Below are 6771 nucleotides of genomic sequence, written 5' to 3' on the forward strand. Positions count from 1 at the left end.
TATTACAGACATTTTTAGACGGATTGCATATTTGGTTTTGGAGTTATGTTTATATAACTTTCATATTTAGTATTACAGTTATAGACTTAGACTTAGACTTAGACTTCCTTTTTATTGTCATTCAAATTTGAACTTTACAGCACAGATGAGAACGGAATTTCGTTACATAAGCTCATGGTAGTGCAGGATAAAAAAGCAATAAGGTGCATATATAAATAAATAAATATATATAAATAATAAATAAACATACATATAAAATAAATACATATATATAAATAAATAAATAAATAGATTACTGTACGATAAGTATATTGCACTTTTTCACATGCGTCCACGTTTATGGATGTATGTTATATTGTCTTTTTTATTCCAGCGAGTTAATCCATTTTGGGGGGAATTGAGGGGATAATTTTAATTATGATGCGTTCTAGAGTCTTACGGCCTGAGGGAAGAAGCTGTTACAGAACCTGGAGGTTCTGCTTCGGAGGCTGCGGAGTCCTCTTTCTAGAGTCCAGCAGTGAAAACTGTCCTTGGTGGGGGTGGGAGGAGTCTTTGCAGATTTTCTGAGCCCTGGTCAGGCAGCGGCTTTTTGCGATCTCCTGGATAGGAGGAAGAGGAGTCCTGATGATCTTTTCCGCCGTCCTCACCACTCTCTGCAGAGACTTCCAGTCTGAGGCACTGCAGGCTCCAGTCCAGACAGAGATGCTGTTGGTCAGCAGGCTCTCTATAGTGCCTCTGTAAAATGTGGTGAGAATGGGGGGAGGGAGCTGGGCTCTTTTCATCCGACGTAAAAAGTGCACACGCTGCTGAGCTCTTTTTACAAGAGCTCCGGTGTGTAGGGACCAGGTTATATTGTCAGTTATCTGCACCCCCAGGAACTTGGTGCTGCCTACTATCTCCACCGCTGTGCCATTGATGAAGAGTGGAGCGTGGCTGGACTGGTGCTTCCTGAAGTCAACGATTATCTCCTTGGTCTTGTTGACATTCAGGACCAGGTTGTTGGTTCTGCACCAGTCAACCAGATGTTTCACCTCCTCCCTTTAGTCCATGTCGTTGTTGTCACGGATGAGGCCCACTACTGTCGTGTCGTCCGCATACTTCACAATGTGGTTAGTAGTGGACCTGGCGCAACAGTCATGGGTCATCAACGTGAACAGCAGCGGGCTCAGGACGCAGCCCTGGGGGGAGCCGGTGCTCAGAAGATTGCACTGGAGGTGTTGTTGCCCACTCTCACGGATTGGGGTCTGTCTGTGAGGAAGTCAAGCAGCCAGTTGCAAAGGGGGGCCAGTTTGCTCACCAAGTGCTGCGGTTTGATGGTGTTGAATGCTGAGCTGAAGTCCAGGAACAACATCCGCACGTGTGTGTCCTTTCCTTCCAGATGTTCTAAGCTCAGGTGGAGTGCAGAGGAGATGGCGTCCTCTGTGGAGCGGTTAGGGCGATAAGCAAACTGGTATGGGTCGAATGTGGGGGGGGAAGTCTGGAGACAATATATACCTTTACCAGCCTCTCGAAGCACTTCATTATGATGGGGTTGAGTGCAACGGGGCGGTAATCATTGAGGGAGGAGATTGTGGTTTTTTTTGGCACTGGAATGATTGTGGCCGTCTTAAAACATGATGGTACCACAGCCTGGGTCAGCGAGATGTTGAAGATGTCTGTGAGAACCCCAGCCAGCTGGTCTGCACAGCCCTTAAGCACCTTGCCCGGAATGTCATCAGGTCCCGGTGCTTTCCGGGACTCTCCTCAGGGTTTTCCGGACATCCGCTATATCCAGGTTGAGCGGTTGCTCATCAGGGCGAGGGATGGATTTTCTCGCCGGAGTGGTGTTAAGTGCCTCAAACCTTGCAAAGTAGTTGTTAAGGTCATTTAGGAAGCTGATACTGTTGTCACAGGGACAAGGACAGGGGGCAGCTTTATAGTCCGTGATGACCTGTATGCCCTGCCACATTCGTCTAGTGTTTGTAGGGTTCTCGAAGAAGTCCCGCACTTTCTGACTGTGAGCACGCTTTACAACCTTAATGGCACGGTTCAGGTTAGCTCTGGCTGATTTTAATGTCACCATGTCGCCAGACTTGAAAGCCTTGTTCCGAGCCGTCAGCATTGCACGTACCTCACTGTTCATCTAGGGTTTCTCGTTGGCCCGTGTGGGGATGTTCTTGATCACATGACATGCACTTCTGAATGTATGCGGACACAGACTCTGCATACTCCTCCACACATGTGTGGTGATTTTCGGTGGCGGCTGCTTTGAACATGTCCCTGTCTGTGGTTTGGAAGCAGTCTTGTAATGCTGACATTGCTCCCTCTGGCCAGGTTCACTGCAGCTTGCTTCCTGATCAGCAGGGGCTTGTATGCAGGAATTAGCATCACAGATAGATGTCTGAGGAGCCGAGGTGGGGGCGTGGTGCAGCTTTATACGCCTGTTTAATATTACTATGAATCAAGTCAAGCTTGCTTCCACCCCTGGTTGCAAAATTCACATATTGATGGAAATGAGGGAAAACGGTTTTCATGTTAGCTTGATTAAAATCCCCTGCCACGATGAAAACTCCCTCTGGATGTGTAGTTTGCAGTCATATTGAGTAAAAAAACTAACTTGTGTCTTTGCAAACCTTACAAAAGATTATTATTCTGGTAAAACTAACAAAGAGAAATTTCTCCAGGTATTAGCCATTTTACATGTGTTGTTTCGGAGTTGTGTTTAAATAACTGTCATATTGAATGCGACAGTATACTGTCATAGTGAGTCAAACCTAATTTTTGTATTTGCAAACCTTACAAAACAACTGTTTCTAGTAAAACTCACCCAGATACAATATTACAGGCATTTTTAGACATAATGCTTGTTTGGTTTTGGAGTTATGTTTATATAACTTTCATATATAATTTGACAGCTATACTGTTATTTAAGTAAAAAAACTAACTTGTGTCTTTACAAACCTTACAAAATATAATATTTTCCAGTAAAACTCTCAAAGATACATGTCTCCAGGCATTATTAGCCATTTTGCATGTGTGGATGAGGAGTTAAGTTTAAATGATTGTCATTTGAGTGAGGCAGTTTTCCTGTCATTATGAGTAAAACCTATTTTTTTTAATTTGTAAACCTTACCAAAATACCTGATTCTGGTAAAAGTCACATAGTTACAATTTTACAGGCATTTGTAAACATAATGCATGTTTGGTTTTGGAGTTATGTTTATAAATTTTCATATTTGGTATGACAGTTCTACTGTCATATTGAATAAAAAAAAGAACCAACTTGTGTCTTTGCATATCTTACAAAAGATCATTTTTCTAGTAAAACTAACAAAGATACATGTCTCCAGACATTATTAGCCATTTTGCATGTGTTGTTTAGGAGTTATATTTATACACATTTTATTGCTTTTTTCGCATTATCTCAGGATTTTAAAAACATTAATGTCATATTGAGTAAACAAAAACTAATTTGTGTCTTTGCAAACCCTACAAAAGAAAATGTTTCCAGTAAAACTCACAAAGATACATTTCTTCACACATTTTTCATGTGTGGTTTAGGAGTTAAGTTAAAATAACTGCTATATTGAGTGTGGCAGTAATATTGTCATTATGTGTAAAACCAAATTTTTGATTTTGCAAAACTAACAAAAACTATTGATTCCGTAATTCTCACATGGATTTAATATTACAGACATTTTTAGTCATTTTGCATGTTTAAATTAAGAATTATGTTGGAATACATTTTTATTGCTTTTTTCGCATTATCTCGGGATTTTAAGAACATTACAATCTTTTGAGTAAAAAACTACTTTTTGTGTTTGAAAGCCTTAAAAAAAATGATGTTTCGAGTAAAACTCACAAGGATGCATTATTTCAGGCATTATTAGCCATTTTTCATGTGTGGTTTAGGAGTTATGTTTAAATAACTGTCATAGTGAGTAAAACCTAATTTTTGTATGTGCAAACCTTAGAAACACAACTGATTCTAGTAAAACTCACACAGATTCAAAATTACTAGCATTTTTACACATTTTGCATGTTTGGTTTAGAAATTATGTTGGAACACATTTTTATTGCTTTTTTCGCATTATCTCAGGATTTTAAGAACATTACTGTCATATTGAGTAAAAAACTACTTTTTGTGTTTAAGCCTTAAAAAAAGCATATGTTTAGAGTAAAACTCACAAGCAAGCATTATTTAAGGCATTATTAGCCATTTTTGACGTTGGTTTACTAGGTATGTTTAAATAACTGTCAAATTGAGTGTGACTGTCATAGTGAGTACAACTTAATTTTTGTATTTGCAAACCTTACAAACACAACTGGTTCAGTCATTCTTACATTGATTCAATATTACAGACATTTAGACATTTTGCATGTTTGATTTAGGAATCACGTTGGAATTCATTTGTATTGCTTTTTTCGCATTATCTCAGGATTTTAAAAACATTACTGTCATATTGAGTAAAAAACTACTTTTTTGTGTTTGCAAGCCGTAAAAAAGCATATGTTTAGAGTAAAACTCACAAGCATGCATTATTTCAGGCATTATTAAACATTTTTCACGTGTGGTTTAGGAGTTATGTTTAATAACTGTCAAATTGAGTGTGACTGTCAAGTGAGTAAAACCTAATTTTTTTATTTGCAAACCTAACAAATACAACTGATTTCAGTAAAACTTACATGGATTCAATATTACAATAATCTTTACACATTTTGCATGTTTGATTTAGGAATTATAATGGAATACATTTGTATTGCTTTTTTCGCATTATCTCAGGATTGTAAGCACATTACGGTCCTTTTGAGTAAAAAACTACTTTTTGTGTTTGCAAGCCTTAAAAAACCATATTTTTCGAGTAAAGCTTACAAGGATGCATTATTTCAGGCATAAATAGCCATTTATCACGTTTGGTTTAGGAGTTATGTTTAAATAACTGTCAAATTGAGTGTGAATGTCATAGTGAGTAAAACCTAAATTTTGTATTTGCAAACCTTACAAACACAACTGATTCTAGTAAAACTCACATGGATTCAATATTACAAACATTTTTAAACATTTTGCATGTTTGATTTAGAAATTATGTTGGAATACATTTTTATTGCTTTTTTCGCATTATCTCAGGATTTAAGAACATTACTGTCATATTGAGTAAAAAGCTACTTTTTGTGTATGCAAGTCTTAAAAATTAGATATGTTTCGAGTAAAACTCACACGCATGCGTTATTTCAGGCATTATTAGCCATTTTTCACGTGTGGTTTAGGAGTTATGTTTAAATAACGGTCAAATTGAGTGTGACTGGTAAGCATCCTGGCACAGCACGCCTGGCCTTCACCGAGAGGAACCACAACTACAAGGTAGGATGGCTTTGAAAAGGATTAACAAGGAGCTTCATGACCTGGCTCGTGACCCCCAGCACAGTGCTCCGCTGGTCCTGTGGGTGATGACATGTTTCACTGGAAAGCCACAATCATGGGCCCTAGTGACAGTCCATATCAGGGGGGTGTTTTCCTCCTGAATATTCATTTCCCAACAGACTACCCCTTCAAACCACCCAAGGTGGCGTTCACAACAAGAATTTACCACCCAAATATTAACAGTAACGGCAGTATCTGTCTGGACACAGATACTGCCGACACAGTGGTCTCCAGCACTTACCATTTCTAAAGTTCTTCTCTCCATTTGCTCACTCCTATGTGACCCCAACCCTGATGACCCCTTAGTGCCAGAGATCGCACAAATCTACAAAACAGATACCTGCAAGTACACCAAACTGGCAAAATAATGGACACAGAAATATGCAATGTGATGGCACGGTCTGGAAAAACGTTTTCTCTGGTTCAGACTGAAAACTTGTGGAAATGTTTTTTTCTTTTTCACTTTTTTTTTTTTTTTTTTTTTGGTTAATCAGCATTTTACGCCCTCTTTCCCCCTACCCCGCCCGTGCGCTAATAAGAAGATAGTGTTTTCCTCTCAGGGCACGCGCCAGTTTCTGGGTCTTTCCCATGTAGAGTTGCAAACGGCGAGTTTGGGCGCGCGCGGATGATTCTTACTCCGCAAAGTCTCCCCATGTTCAAAGTTTGACGTCCATTTGGCAGAAAAGATCCAAACAGAAACTGGCTGGTGACCACCTGTAGGGTTAATGACATAGTAAACATGAGCACACCCACTGTGTACAGTATTTGAGAGTGTAGTATGTCATGCATGTTCATCAAGTCAAACATTACAAGGCCCATACGTTGGAAGAATTTGGTTCCCCTCCGAAGCCTTTTATTACTTTTTTGTTTGTTTTCTAGGAGCCAGTAGATGAGGTGTTGGCTTGTACCCACTTAACTTAAACACTGTCTTCTTGTAGCCCTCCAAGTATTGATTGGAAGCCCATGGTTGATAATCAACGTGTGGCTCTGTTTTTAGTTTCCCTTCAATAAAGTTACTTAAACCTAAAAAAAAAAAAAAAGAAAAAAAAAAAAAAGAGTGTGACTGTCATAGTGAGTAAAACCTATTTTTGGTATTTGCAAACCTTACAAACACAACCGATTCTAGTAAAACTCACATGGATTCAATATTACAAGCATTTTTGCACATTTTGCATGCTTGATTTAGGAATTATGATTGAATACATTTTTATTGCTTTTTTCGCATTATCTCAGGATTGTAAGAACATTACTGTCATATTGGGTAAAAAACTACTATTTGTGATTGCAAGATTTAAAAAAGCATATGTTTTAAATAAAACTCCCAAGGATGCATTATTTTAGGCATTATTAGCCATTTTGTCACATGTGGT

The 6771-nt window shown here is 38.7% G+C and overlaps 1 pseudogene; it reads left to right on the forward strand.

Moving 5' to 3' along the window:
• Positions 1 to 5346: 5346 nt before the first annotated feature.
• On the forward strand, positions 5347 to 5793 carry LOC133645266 (ubiquitin-conjugating enzyme E2 D3-like; annotated as a pseudogene).
• Positions 5794 to 6771: the final 978 nt, after the last annotated feature.

This window comes from Entelurus aequoreus, unplaced genomic scaffold, assembly GCF_033978785.1.
Source record: "Entelurus aequoreus isolate RoL-2023_Sb unplaced genomic scaffold, RoL_Eaeq_v1.1 HiC_scaffold_29, whole genome shotgun sequence".
In the NCBI taxonomy this organism is placed as follows: domain Eukaryota; kingdom Metazoa; phylum Chordata; class Actinopteri; order Syngnathiformes; family Syngnathidae; genus Entelurus; species Entelurus aequoreus.